Raw genomic sequence first — 14,975 nt, forward strand, 5'->3', positions numbered from 1 at the left:
AAACTAGGGCTGAGCTTCCTAAAGATATTAACTGGTTTCCAGGAAAGTCAATTTTCGTGTTATCCTTTGGCAGAGGGAGTGGAGTCGCTGCACACAAGCCAGGACGCTGAAGAAAGAGAGTTTCAGAGTTTCCAGAAGGGCTGCCTAACAGGGAGGAGCGGTGAGCAGGCCATAGAGAGAAGAAAGTCATGAGCCGGAACCCTAACCTCATTCATGGACTGAAAAGAAAATCAAAGTCTGGGAGCAGGGCCAGCATTACTGTATAACTGTGTCCTTCTGACCCTTTAATGGAATTTCTTGTTCCTTAATTCACCTGGTTTTCTTTCTTTCTGTCCTTCTCTCTTTTAAATATTTATTTATTTATTTATTTATTCATTTATTTTATGTATATGAGTACACTGTAGCTGTCTTTAAACACACCAGAAGAGGAAGGATGTCAGATCTCACGACGGATGGACGGATGGTTGTGAGCCACTATGTGGTTGCTGGGATTTGAACTCAGGACTTTTGGAAGAGCAGTCAGTGCCCTTAACTGCTGAGCCATTTCTCCAACCCTTAATTCATCTTTCAATTTTATTGTTCAGACAGTCTGTGTATCCCGGACTGGTCTTATGATCTTTCTGCCTTAGCCTTTCAAGTATTAGACTTATACTACCTCATATCTGGCTAGGTATTTTATCTTTCCTAAGTGTTTACCTATCTTTGCCACCTCCACTCTTTCATTCTATTTAAACTTTACGTCTGTGAGTGTTTGGTCTCCATGTATGTCTGTGTACCTGCAGGTCTGGTGTCCACAAGAACCAGAAGAGGGCATCCAGATCCCCTGCAACTGGAATTAGAGAAGGTTGTGAGCAATGGGTGCTGGAAATCAAACCTGGGTCCTCAGGAAAAACAACGGTGCTCTTATATACAGAACTACTTCCCCGGCACTATTTCTGCCAGTCCTGGATGGCCTTGAATTGAACTCAGGACCTCTGGAGTTAGAGCTGAGCTTTAGAGCAGTCAGTGCTGTAATCCACAGAGCCATTTCTCCAGCCTGCAAAGAGTGTTTTATTCTGCAGAAGTCCAGCATGCTGGGGTCTCCCATTACCAGACTGGAGAAACACCCATGGGCGCTTGCAAGCCTGCTTTAAAGCACATTAGGGAAATCCCGTGTATGTGACCTCTGCGTTAATCCTTTGGATTTATCTCTACTGACATTCCATTACCATAGTGTGGGGAGGTCTGGAAACTGTTGCTGAGGAAGTAGCTGAGGAGGTCTGGAAACTGCGGCTGACCCATTGTCCCTGCCTCAGGCCAGGTTGCAGGGCAGTTTCTGAGGCTTAGACTTGCCTGGACTTGCCCAGTTCTTGGAAACAGAGATTTAGGCCTAGTGTCTTTAACTGCCAATTTGAAGCCTGCCATGGAGTCAGCCTAGCCTTCTCACCGTCTCACTAGTCGTCGAAAGGCACAGTGAGATTATGTTTTCTCTCTCTCTCTCTCTCTCTCCCCTTGACATTCTGAAATGGCAACTGAATTGAGTTTGTTGAAGTCTGAACCTTTTCACCTAAAATGAAGGCCGTCCAGCACCTTCCTGTGCAACTGATTTAAAAAACACCACCAACAACAACAAAACCCAAGATCACCACCACCAAGAACAACAAAACCACCATACATATAAGTCTTTATTTTTTTTTAAAGATTTATTTATTGCTATATGTAAGTACTGAAGGGGCTTAAAAAGAGAGGATTGGGGGTTAAGGGAGTGTGGCACGGCAGTGTGGGGGAAGGGGGTGCCCAGTCACCTCTTCCCCCTGAGGGACCACACACACACAGGCACGGTATAGAATAGAGTTTATTCAGGGCAGAGGACGGGAGTTAGTGGTAGAGAAAGGTAGAGGGTAGAGAGTAGAGAAGTGGAGTAGAGGCCGGCCATGACCATGTGGAGAGAGGGGGGAGGAGAGCCCAAGGGGCAGAGAGGTGAGAGTATGTGGGAGAGCAGAGAGAGAGCAAAGAGGGAGAGGAGGGGCAAGTAGCCCCTTTTATAGTGAGCCAGATCTATGGGGCGGGGTATACCTGGCTATTGCCAGGTAGGTGTGGGGTGGAGCTTAGACAGAATACCAACTAGTACACTGTAGCTGTCTTCAGACACACCAGAAGAAGACGTCAGATCTCATTATGGATGGTTGTGAGCCACCATGTGGTTGCTGGAATTTGAACTCAGGACCTTTGGAAGAGCAGTCAGTGCTCTTAACCACTGTGCCACCTCTCCAGCCCATAAGTCTTGATTTTATCCCTGTTAAATTTCATCTTCTTGATTTTGGCATTTTGTTTTAATCGGTCAAAATAATTTGGTGGCATTGTAAACATATATCCAAATATCACACCAGGCTGGTCAGGTGGTGCACACCTTTAACTTTGAGTCCAGCCTGGGCTACAGTGCAAGTCCAGGACAGCCAGGGCTCTGTTATATGGAGAAATCCTGTCTCAAAAATCACAACCAACAACAACAAAAAATCACACAGGGGCTGGAGAAATGTTCCATAGGAACACTTGAAACCTTGCAAAGGACCTGAGTGTTTTAGTTCCCAGGACCCAGGCAGGTGGCTCTCTACTGCCTGTAACTCTAACTCTAGAGGATCTGATACCGTCTTCTTACCTCCATGGGCACTGCACTGGTGCAACATACTCCTGCCCCCAACACACACACTCATAATTACTTACCACACAGAGACACATAAACACACACACACACACACATTCCATTCATAGTTAAAAATTAAAAGCACCTGTCAGTGGTGGCACACACCTTTAACCCTAGCTTTCAGGAGGCAGAGGCAGGTAATCTCTCAGTTTGAGGCCAGACTGGTCTACAGAGTGAGTTTCAGGACAGCCAGGGCTACACAAAGAAACCCTGTCTCAAACAAAACAAACCAACCAAACAAACAAATTTTAATAAATAAAAATTAAAACAGACAAACAAACTCCCCATAGTATTGTAACCTAGATGATACACGTTTATTTGTCCTTGAAAAAAGATTTTAAGCACTGAGCAGTGATGGCACACGCCTTTAATCCCAGCCCTTGGGAGGCAGAGGCAGATTGCTGAGTTCAGGGCCAGCCTGGTCTACAGAATCAGTTCCAGAATAGCCAGGGCTACACAGAGAAACCCTGTCTCGAAAAACAAACAAAAAAACAAACAAAAACAAAAAAAGATTTTAAGCAAAGTCATGATTGGCTTCCCACTGGGAATGCCCCTGATGCAACTTCCCAAGATATGGGGACACAGGCCTGTGCCAGAGACAGAGGCAGGCAGATATGGGGACACAGGCCTGTGCCAGAGACAGAGGCAGGCAGATATGGGGACACAGGCCTGTGCCAGAGACAGAGGCAGGCAGATATGGGGACACAGGCCTGTGTCAGAGACAGAGGCAGGCAGATCTCCACGAGTTAGAGACCAGCCTGACCTACATAGCCAGTTTCAAGACAGCTATGGCTACATAGAGAGACCGTGAGGGGGGGAAGGGGAGGGGTATTTCATAGTTTCACACAGGAACTTTCAGATTAGAGATCTAAAGGCCCATTTACGTGTTCTGTGAAGTTTGGACTGTAGTGCGGAAAGATTGGACACAAGGGTGTGACCGAATGGTAATAGATGAAGAGGGAAAACCCAGCAAGGCCTGTCTGTTGAGATTCCTGGTCTAAGCAATGTTCCTCCTTACAGGGTGGGTGGGGTAATAGGTGACAATCAAAATGTAAAGTAGAAGTTCCTTTACAGTCAACTCACATAGAGAGGTGGGGGGAAGCTACTGGGTTATTTTGAGTTTATGTGGCTGGCTTTGGGAGAAAAGACTGTGTCTCCTCTTGTCACACTTGTGATCTGTCTGTGTGACTTGCCTGGGAGAGCATGAAAGGCTCAAGAGAGCAGGGCATAGGTCAGGAAGGCCTCTGCCTTTGAGATCCTTATTTGGTGGTATTTTCTGAGTCATCCACAACTTTCAAGCTCATTTACTTATCAACCAACTTCTGTACCTTTTCTGTTCATTAATATTAATGTATTAATGCCTGACCCATTAAAGCAAACCACACCTACCAAGCAACCCACATTACATATTTCTGAAGCTAAGCCACAAATATGTAAAGGCATCGCTGAGGCTTTTGCTGGTGAAAAGTCCCTCTTCAGCTATTCAGACCCTCTAGCAATCCTTTTATTTATTTATTTTTTTTCAAGACAGGGTTTCTCTGTGTAGCCCTGGCTGTCCTGGAGCTCACTCTGTAGACCAGGCTGGCCTCGAACTCAGAAATCCGCCTGCCTCTGCCTCCCAAGTGCTGGGATTACAGGCCTGTGCCATCATGCCAGGTTCCCTTCTCTCTAGCAATTCTGAGGGAGGTTTTTTGATCTCTGAAACTCATTCCCCCGACCGACCAGTCCCTGAAAATGTCATCCAGATTATTCTGGATGTCTTGATTCCAGTTTTCAACTTCGATTAGATTCTCCCCTTTGAGTCTTTCTAAAAAATTACACTAGTCAATTAATTTGTTGCTTTATTTGGTGTGTGGGTCGGTAGGTGGGTGCGTGGGAGGGTGTGCCATTCCTGAGCATGTGCAGGCCTCCCGCCAGTAGGTGGAGGTCAGAGGACAGCTCCTGGGAGATGGTTCTTCGCTCCCACCATGCGTCACCACTGCCCAGCCCCTACCAATTTCTAATGTCACTGTTGTGATGGCCCTGTACTGTAACCCAGCTCTCTCTCAACCTATCCCATACAGCCCGTTCTGTTAGCTGATCTGCTTGCTTCTGGACTCCTTCAGCTGGTGGCAGAGAATGTGTGAGGCGTAGTACAGGGAAGTTCTTTTCCTCTGAAGCATGGAGCCTCTCTCTCTGTCTTCTGGTCTCTGGATGGATCTTCCAAGGCAGGAAGTCAGGCAGTTTCCTACCATCCTGGCACACTGTGAAATTCCGGAGGTACCAGAGGCTAGTTGAGGCAAGGCTATTTCAACATCCATTAAGACACAATATCAGCCAGGCCTTGCTGTGGTGGTGGAGTACAACAATATCAAGTCACACTTTGTTGAAATGAAACCGAGGCCTGGGTTGCTAGCTGCAGTTGAGTGCTACATGTCTAAAGAGCTAGAGTATTGTTTGGAGGAGAGGCGCCAGGGGAGAAGGGAGAGGAGGGTAAGATGTTTATCCCTGGGATTTTTTTGATTCTTAGGAACTGTTGAGATTAAAGAGCTCCTACAGAAGGTGGCACCTTTCACAGCTGAAGGCCTCTACTCGTGGTGAGTCAAACACCTTGCCTGTTTATCTGGAAAGGGGGTGGGGGTTAGGTAAGGGAAGGCGTGAGGGCAAAGAGAAGAGAGTAGTTGGGAAAAGTTCCAAGGCCCCTGAGCGCGTGTGGGAGTGGTTGTGTGAAATGCTAATTCCTGCTATTGCTTGGCAGCTTTTCTGGAAACTGTGATGACAGCTACTGGTGGGAAAAAAATCCCTGGTAAGCAGAGCCACATCCCTGCTCTCACCTGAACCGTTCCTTAGGACAGGCTCCTGCCGATTCCTTCCTTTCTGCCTCTCTCGCTCATGTGATAGACTGAGAGCACTGTTTTTCTTGTTTGACTTCGTCTGTTTTGGGTCAAGAAAGGTCCCATGTTTCTTTCTTCTTCTTTTTTTTTCTTTTTTTTTCTTTTTTTTTTCTTTTTTCTTTTGTTTCCCGAGACCACTCAGACTGTGTTCCCTCCCTCTCACCCTCCCGAAGGAGAGAAGAACCTTTTTTTTCTTTTGAGACACAGTTTCACTATGTAGCCCAGGCTGGCCTGCATCTTGACGTAGACCAGGCTAGCCTTCCATTCCCAGCAACACTCTTGCTCTCCTGCTTCTGCCTCTCTGGTGCAGAAATTACTGTGTGACACAATTTCTATCTTTAGGTATGCTTCAACGCGCTTTACACATTCCCAGGATATCTGTAGGTCACTCATTTGTGTGACAAGGATTTGTGTCTCTCCAAGATACTCTAAAAAAGGAAAAGAGTGGAAGCTGAGCTCAGTGACTGCTAACCCTGGCCCTGGGACAGCAGAGAGGTAGGACGGTCACTAAAAGCTGAAAGCTGTATCAAAAAAGAAAACAATGCCAGGCAGTGGTGGTACACGCCTGTAATCCCAGCACATGGGAGGCAGAGGCAGGCAGATTTCTGAGCTCCAGGCCAGCCTGGTCTACAGAGTAGCCAGGACAACCAGGGCTACACAGAGAAATCCTGTCTCGAAAAAAAACAAAATAAATAATAAATAAATAAATAAATAAATAATAAATAAATAAACAAATAAAAGCATGTTGTGTACCACCACTGCCCAGCAATTAAAAAAAAAAAAACTCCTCTAAGTAATAGCTTTTAGAACTTTCTTTCTTTCTCTTCTTTTATTTTTTTAAGCTATTCTGTTACAGTAAAATACCTGTGGCTGACCTGTGGATGCTGGACATTGGTAAGGACCCTCCTGAATAACTTCAGCCTCTTAAGTAGGACAGAAGTTCTGGCTGTTGACAAAGGCAGGGAAGGGCCAAAATAGAACACGGCTGCTCTACGCCCGTTTCCAACATATCCATAGCATGGAAGCATTTAGCTCTGAATTTAAAGCGAGGTCATTGACCAGGCACTGTGGCCTAGGCCTGTAAACCCAGCATTCAGGAGCTTGAGGCAGGTGGATACATATTTTGAGGACAGCCTGAGCTACAGTCACCCTGCCTCAAAAAAAGAGGGGAAAAAATCGAGCTAGACCATGAAAACACAGACCAGTTGTATTGATGTGTGCACTAGTGAACAAATGTGAACTAAAGAATGAAAGGGAAGGAAAGGCTGGATGTGAGGACACACTCTGGTGAGCCCAGCAACTTGGCAAGCAGTGGTAGGAGGATCAGGAACCAAAGGCCAGGCTTGTGTGTATGTAGTGAATTAGAATTTAAGGGCAGCCTGGGCTATGTGAAACCTATTCTAAAACAAACAAACAAAAAACAAACAAACAAAAAACTACTACCAACAACAAAAAAACAGAGGGCTGGTGGTATTGGAGGGACTGCTCATCAGTTAAGAGCATTTAGGGGTGCTCTGGATTCAGCACCCACATGATGGTTGACGGTTAACCATTTGTAACTTTAGTTCCAAGGGATCCAATCCCCTCCACAGACTCAGACACAGACTTCCATACACGTAAAATAATTTAACACTAAACAACAACGATAATCTTGGTACTCTGAGGACAGAGGCAGGCAGATCTCTGTGGGTTCCCGGCCAGCCTGGTCTATAACGTGAGTTCCAGCCAGGGCTACCAAAGTGAGAGGTCTGTCTCAAAACAAAAATAAACAACAACAACAAAAAAAAAAGGAAGAAGAATGGTAGGAGGAAAGACGGTGGAAGCAGATGAATATACACAATACAAGGCTTGTGGATGTTATAAAGCACGGAATGCTCAATAATGACATGCCTTGTGGTCAGTACGTCACCTTTCAGGAATGCTTAGCTGCGCTCAACCGCCGTCGGTGCACGGAATGCCAGCACAGCGCTTATCCAGCTTTGAAAATTAGCTTGCCATGCGTCCTCTCGGGTTGTTATATTTGCTTTGTACTGAATGAATCTATATATTCCATAAAAATGATTGCCAGTCTAGTCCTTAAAAAGGAAACCGAAAAACAAAAAACAAAAACAAAAACCAAACCAAAACAAAACAAAAAAAAAGCTGGACGGTGGTGGTGCACGCCTGTAATCCCAGCACTCTGGGAGGCAGAGGCAGGCGAATTTCTGAGTTCGAAGCCAGCCTGGTCTACAGAGTGAGCTCCAGGACAGCCAGGGCTATACAGAGAAACCCTGTCTCAAAAAAAACAAAATCCAAAAAAAAAAAAAAAAAAAAAAAAAGGAACCGGATGCTATGAGGCTCTCTGAGTTTCTATAGCTTATATAGGCACAAGAAGAGAATAAAAGCAGAGAAGAATCTAGAAAAAGGGAAAGAGGAAACACAGAAAACGTCATCATAGAAACGAGGGCAGGGAGGGGTGCTCACATACAAGGAGCACACAGATACACACACAGACACACACACACACTGCAGTGTGTCAAGGAAGGTCAGTGAGAAGGGTAGATGGGAGCTGTAGAGAGGACTCATTATCAGTCAAGAGCACTGGCTCTTCCTATAAAAGGTTCAGTTCCCAGCATCCACTGGTGACTCGCAACTTCTTTTTTTGTGGTTTTTTGAGACAGGGTTTCTCTGTGTAGCCCTGGCTATCCTGGAACTCACTCTGTAGACCAGGCTAGCCTCGAACTCAGAAATCCACCTGCTTCTGCCTCTCAAGTACTGGGATTACAGGCATGCGCCACCACCACCACCACTCACAACTTCTTGTAACTGGATTTCCAGAAGTTCCAACACCATCTTCTGGTTCCCAAGGGCTCCTGTATGAACCTGGTACACAAACATATGAAGCTAGACATAAATTCGTTTGCTGTTAATGAGACAGCGTTTCCCTGTGTAGCCCTGGCTCTCCTGAAAATCATTCTGTAGACCAGGCTGGCCTGGAACACAGATCCATCTCTGTTTGTCTCCTAAATACTGGGGTTAAAGGTTTGCACCATCGCCTGTTGGCTCACGTACAATTTTGTTTATTTGTTTGGTTTTTTTCAAGACATGGTTTCTCTGTGTAGCCCTGGCTGTTCTGGAACTTACTCTGTAGACCAGGCTGGCCTCGAACTCAGAAATCTTCCTGCCTCTGCCTCCCAAATGCTGGGATTAAAGGCGTGTGCCACCACTGCCCGGCTACCATTTTTTTTTTAATAAATAAAAAATATTGAATAAAAGACATTTGTGTTTAATGGTCACTTGCCTCACCTCAGTAATGCCATCAAATCCTTTCTTTGTCTCTCGAACTTCTCAGAGCTTTGAGCTTTTTCTTCGATAAAATTGATTGTTGAACTAGATAATCTTTGAAGTTCTTTCTCGTTCTTAAATTATATATAATTTCATTTTTGTGTGATATATGTGAGTATATGATGTATAAGATGTGTGTGTATCATATTAGACCATCAAAATTTAAACTGCTTTTTCAGGCAGCTCACAACCATCTGTAACTCCACCTCTACGGAAATCTAATGCTTCCGAGGGTACATGGACTCATGTGCACAAACCCACCTGCAAACACACACACTTCCATGTAATTAAAAACAATACAAATCTTAAAACTCCCTAAAAGTGGCCAGGTGGTGGTGGTGGTACATGCTTTTAATCCCAGCACTCAAGAGGCAGAGGCAGTTAGATCTCTGTGAGTTCGGTTCCAGCCTGGTCTACACAGTGATTTTTCCAGGACAGTTGTTGTGATCATAATAAGAGAAAGAGGCTAACAGAATATGTTCTGCGTCTGTGTGGGGAAAGGAGGTGCCTTAGCAGGCTCATGCCAAGGCATCCAGGGACCAGACCCACACCAGCATAATAATGAATAGAGTTTATTCAGGGCATGGGATGGGAGTTAACGGGTAGTAGAGGCAGAGAAACGCAGAGAGAGGGAGAGAGAGGGAGAGAATAGAGAAGCAAAGGCCGGCCATGACCACGTGGAGAGAGGAGAGAGGGGAGGGGAGCCCAAGAGGGGACTAGAGAGAGAGTGACAGAGGGAAGAGAATGAGGAGGGGGCAAGCAGCCCCCTTTATAGTAGACCAGGCCTACCTGGTGGGGAGGGGCATACCTGGCTGTTGCCAGGTAACGGTGGGGTAGAGCTTATATAGAACCCTAACAACAGCGAGAGCTATACAAAGAAACAAAAAACCAAAAACATAATAAAACAAAAGATTAAATGGTGCATCTGTGATTTCAACACTCCTGCTGAGAGGTGGAGACAGGAGAGTACTCAGGAACAACAAAAGAGACCTTGCCTCAAAGAAGGTGAAGGACACACACACACACATGCATACACACACACACACATGCATACACACACGCATGCATGCATGCATGCAGGAAGATTTCTATGAGATCCAGACCAGCTTGGTCTATAGAGTGAAATCCATAAGATTAAGAGATTCCAAAAGATTCAAACAAAGAAAATCAATTAGCCATTAAGTAGAGGGAATACAAGTATTCACATATCTGATAAAGCATTCATGTCCAGAAAATATAGCTATAAGTGACCAATAAAGCACTGATGCATTGAATGGCAAGATTTGAACAGATACTTTACCAAGATGAATGAATGAGCTATAGCCATGAATGGGCACTTCCCATAACTGCAGTGACTCTCCTGTCACCTTGTCCTCAGCCGTTGGGAAGACAGCCAGCCCTCAACTGTCAGTCCACTTTAGTGATTATCTCCCTTTTCTCATAGTGGCTTGTATCCAAAGACTAATGCACATAGGTGTATAAGGACCCAACCCATTGCCTGAATTCAGAAAATCTTGAAGGTTACCCAGGTTCACTGCTTCCTAGAGGGTCAGCTGAGCTGCAGAGACACCGAGCGCTCAGCTCCCCCACTTCAGAATTTTACACTTCATTTCTTATTGTTTTATTTTTTGTTTTGTTTCCTGAGATAGAGTTTCTCTGTGTTACTCTGGCTGTCTGAGAACCTAGAACTCACTATGTAGACCAGGCTGTCCCTCAAACTCAGAGATCTGCCTGTCTTTGCCTCCTGAGTGCTGGGATTAAAGGTGTGCACATTATTACCTAGCTCATTTCCTTCTTCTTCTTCTTCTTCTTTTTTTTTTTTTTTTTTTTTGGTTTTTTGGATTTGGCTTTTTGGAGACAGGGTTTCTCTGTGTAGCCCTGGCTGTCCTGGAACTCACTCCGTAGACCACGCTGGCTTTGAACTCAGAAATCTGTCTGCCTCTGCCTCCCAGAGTTCTGGGATTACAGGCGTGTGCCACCACTGCCCAGGCCATTTCCTTCTTTTTAAACATGATTTCACTCCACAGACCAATGGAACTCATAGAAATCTTCCTGCATCCGAGTGTGTGTGTGTGTGTGTGTGTGTGTGTGTGTGTGTGTGTTTGCCTTTCACCTTCTTTGAGGCAGGGTCTCTTTTGTTGCTTTTGTTGTTCCTGGCTGTAAAGACCAGACTGCCTCAAGTGTTTCTGGGTACTCTCCTGCTTCCATCTCTCATCAGTTGGAATCACAGTTGCACACTGTGGATTCTAGCTTTATGTGGCTTCTGGAATTCCAGCTCAGATTCTCCTATTTTTCTAGCAAGAGGTTTGTCCGCTGAACCATCTCTCCCATCCAAACTCCACATTACAGAGATTTAACCATTGCTATGGTTCAGATATAGTTTCGGTGAGCCCACTCAGGGTTTATGTCCCTGAAGTCTAGTCCTCAGTAGCAGCGTGAGCAGTGGAACCACCCAGAAGTGGAGCCTGGTGGGAGGGGCTTAGATTATCAGAAGAGGTTCAGGCAGCTACCAGAGCATCCTCTTTAGTCCTTTTGAGTATGTATCCTTACGAGCAAAGCTACCCAACCTGCTAGGGGTCTTCTGCATGAGGCCCTTCCCCTTTCCGAGGAGAATCTTCCATGCTGTGATGTAGAGTTTCTCTGACAGTCTGAACAGATGGGGCTGCTTGATCTTTAGCTCACGGCCTCCACAATGTGAGCTAAACCAACCTGTTTTCTTTGAAAGTTATTCGTCCCCAATTATTTTGATACAGCTTCCCAGTTCATCATCTTAATGATGGCTGGAAGTGGGACCCTGGGGAGGAAGTGAAGGTTGGCTGAGCTTAAGAAAGCAGGGCCACCATAATGGGATTAGTGGGCTTGCCTCCAAGAGGGAGAGACATCCAAACTAGTGCCTGCTCTGTCTCACCACGGGACACACCACGGGATTCTAGGCCCTAGAAGCTTGTGGGTCATGTAGCCTAGAGCTGATAAACCAAGAGCAACCCTGCTTCAACAGAGTAGAAGGTAAGACCCGCTTCCCAAGCTGTCCTCTGACAGGAACCAGCTGTAGTCTTTTATACTTGTAGTCACATGAATAAACATTTTTGTTGGATTGTTGTTTTTTGAGACAGGTCCTTAATCACGTAGATCTGGCTGGCCAGGAATAGCTATACAGACCAGGCTGGCCTTAGACTTAGAGATGTACATGATTCTGCCCCCTGAACCCTGGGATTACACCACCACGCCTAGCTGAATAAACAAGTATTTTTTAAAAAATATTATGAAAGCAGACTATGGTGGAGCATATCTATCTATAATCTTGGAACTTGAGTTATGGAGACAGGAGGTTAGCCTTAGCTACATAAGACTCTATCTGGAAAAAAACTCTATATCTATATTTATATCTATAGTTATATGAAAATGCCAGGCGTGTGAGATAGCTCACATCTCTCTCTCTCTCTCTCTCTTTTTTTTTTTTTTTGGTTTTTTGGATTTGGTTTTTCTGAGACAGGGTTTCTCTATATAGCCCTACCTGGCTATCCTGGAACACACTCTGTAGACCAGGCTGGCCTCAAACTCAGAAATCCGCCTGCCTCTGCCTCCCAGAGTGCTGGGATTACAGGCATGTGCCACCATCGCCTGGCTCTCTCTCTCTCTCTCTCTCTCTCTCTCTCTCTTTTTGTTAAAGACTGTTTTTTGTTGTTGTTGTTGAAGACTGTAGCTGTCTTCAGACACAGCAGAAGAAGGCATTAGATCTCATTACAGATGGTTGGATAGCTCACATCTCTAATCCCAATACTCAGGACACAGGTAGGAGAGTTGCCATTAATTCAAAGTCAGCTTCAGTTTCATAAGGAGTTTTAGACATCTTATGCCTACTGTGTGAGAGTCTGCCTCAAAATTAAACTGGGCCCAAAGAGCTATCTTAGTAAGTAGAGTACCTATTGCTTTTGCAAAGGTTTGGTTCCCAGATGATTCACCAGATGATTCTTAACTTCCTGTAACTCCATTTCCGTGTGATTCAACTGTTAGCTTACAGGCGATCCCATTAGTCTCCTCCGAGGGATCTGGCAAGGACTTCAGTTGTCATCTGCCACCATCACCTGCTACTACGAGGTGTGACAGGAATGGACTGCCCTGCCCGCCACTCTAGCTCTCTCTGTTCCCATGTCTTCCCAGCATTCTCTCTCTCTCCTCTTCTGTCCTCTGCCCCACCCTCTTCTCTGCCTCTACGACTCTGTTCCCATCTGCCTGTCTGTCCACATGTCCACTCATCTGCTTCTACTCCTTCTCCAGGCCCCTGCTCTTCTCCATTCCCCCAATAACCCCCTTTATACCAGCTCTGTGGTGCGGCTTAATGTCTCAGGGTCACACCTTGGCATGGGCCCGCTAGGTGCGCCCTCACAGCATTACACTCCACAGTGCCATGCAAATGAAAACAAAACCAAAAACAAACAAACAAAAAAACTTGGGAGGCAGAGGCAGGCAGATTTCTAAGTTCGAGGCCAGCCTGGTCTCCACAGAGTAAGTTCCAGGACAGCCAGGGCTACACAGAGAAACCCTGTCTCGAAAAAAAAAACAAAAAAAAACAGAAACAGCTCCACACATAAAAATTGGCACACATACACAAAGAAAAAGAAAAATTAAAAGCAAACAAAAAAAAATTTGCTGCTCATGAATAAGTAAATTAATATAATAGAATAATTTTCAAGCCATGCCCAGCTACACCTTTGATTCTCACACTGTGAAGGCAGAGGCAATTGGATCTTTCTGAGTTAGAGGCCAGCCTGTTCTACAGAGTTTCAGAAAATCAGGGTCACATAGACAGACCCTAGCTAACAACCAATCAAAGAAAGAAAGGAAGAAAGAAAGAAAGAGAGAGAGAGAAAGAAAGAAAGAAAGAAAGAAAGAAAGAAAGAAAGAAAGAAAGAAAGAAGGAAGGAAGGAAAGAAAGAAAAAAAGAAATTTAAGCTTTGATTTTCACAGTAGAGGCAGAATTGGGTCTGGAATGTCAGCCTGAATCATTTTTAAATAATGGATATGCTCAAAGTATACTGAGCCAGTACCAGTGGCAAGAGAGAGAAATAAAATCCATTACTGGTTTCTCTGTGTGGTATGTCAGCTCTTGGCTGCCACCTGCTATAATCTTGCCAATATCACTCTCAAAGTAACTTCTTACAAACACAGATTGCTTGCTACTCTATTCTGCACACAAGTATCTAATTTCAGACTCCGTTTGTAAAGTATCTGAAATATTTGATGAGACAAGCTAATTTTGGTTTTAGGGTTTTTTTTTTTTTTTTTTTTTTTTTTTTTTTTTTTTTGAGACAGGGTTTCTCTGTGAAGCCCTGGCTGTTCTGGAACCTGCTCTGTAGACCAGACTGGCCTCAACTCACAAAGATCTACCTGCCTCTGCCTCCCAAGTGTTGGGATTAAAGGGGTGTGCTATCACAGCGTGGCTGAGGTGATTTTTATGGAGCCAGTTGAAATTAACTGTGATAGTTTGAAGGAGAATGGCCCACATAGGCTCATATATTTGAATTAGTCACCAGGGAGTGGAGCTGTTTGAAAGGATTAGAAGGATTAGGAGGTGTGGCCTTGTTGGAGGAAGTGAGCCAATGGGGGTGGGTGGGCATGGAGGTTTCAAAACCTCAAGCCCAGTGCTTTTTCTTCTCTGCATGTTGACTATAGATCAGAATGTAGCTCCTGCTACTTCTCAAGCACCTCATGATGGTAATGGACTAAGCCTCAGAAACTGTAAGCAAACCCCTACCTAGTTAGATGCTTACCTCCATAAGAGTTGCCTTTATCATGGTATCTCTTCACACCAATAGAACAGTGACTAAGACATTAATTACCTTATGCTGTCTTCTACTAACTTAAGCAACCTGGCTATAGGAAAATCAAAATAGAATCTCTTTAGGGTTTTATTGGTTAAGAAATGAAACATGGCTGGGCAGTGGTGGCGCATGTCTTTAGTCCCAGCACTTGGGAGGCAGAGGCAGATTTCTGAGTTCAAGGCCAGCCTGGTCTACAGAGTGAGGTCCAGGACAGTCGGAGCTACACTGAGAAACCCTGTCTCAAATAATGAAAAAAAAACAAAAAACCAAAGC

The sequence above is a fragment of the Apodemus sylvaticus genome, chromosome 10, assembly GCF_947179515.1.
Source record: "Apodemus sylvaticus chromosome 10, mApoSyl1.1, whole genome shotgun sequence".
Classification (NCBI taxonomy): Eukaryota; Metazoa; Chordata; class Mammalia; order Rodentia; family Muridae; genus Apodemus; species Apodemus sylvaticus.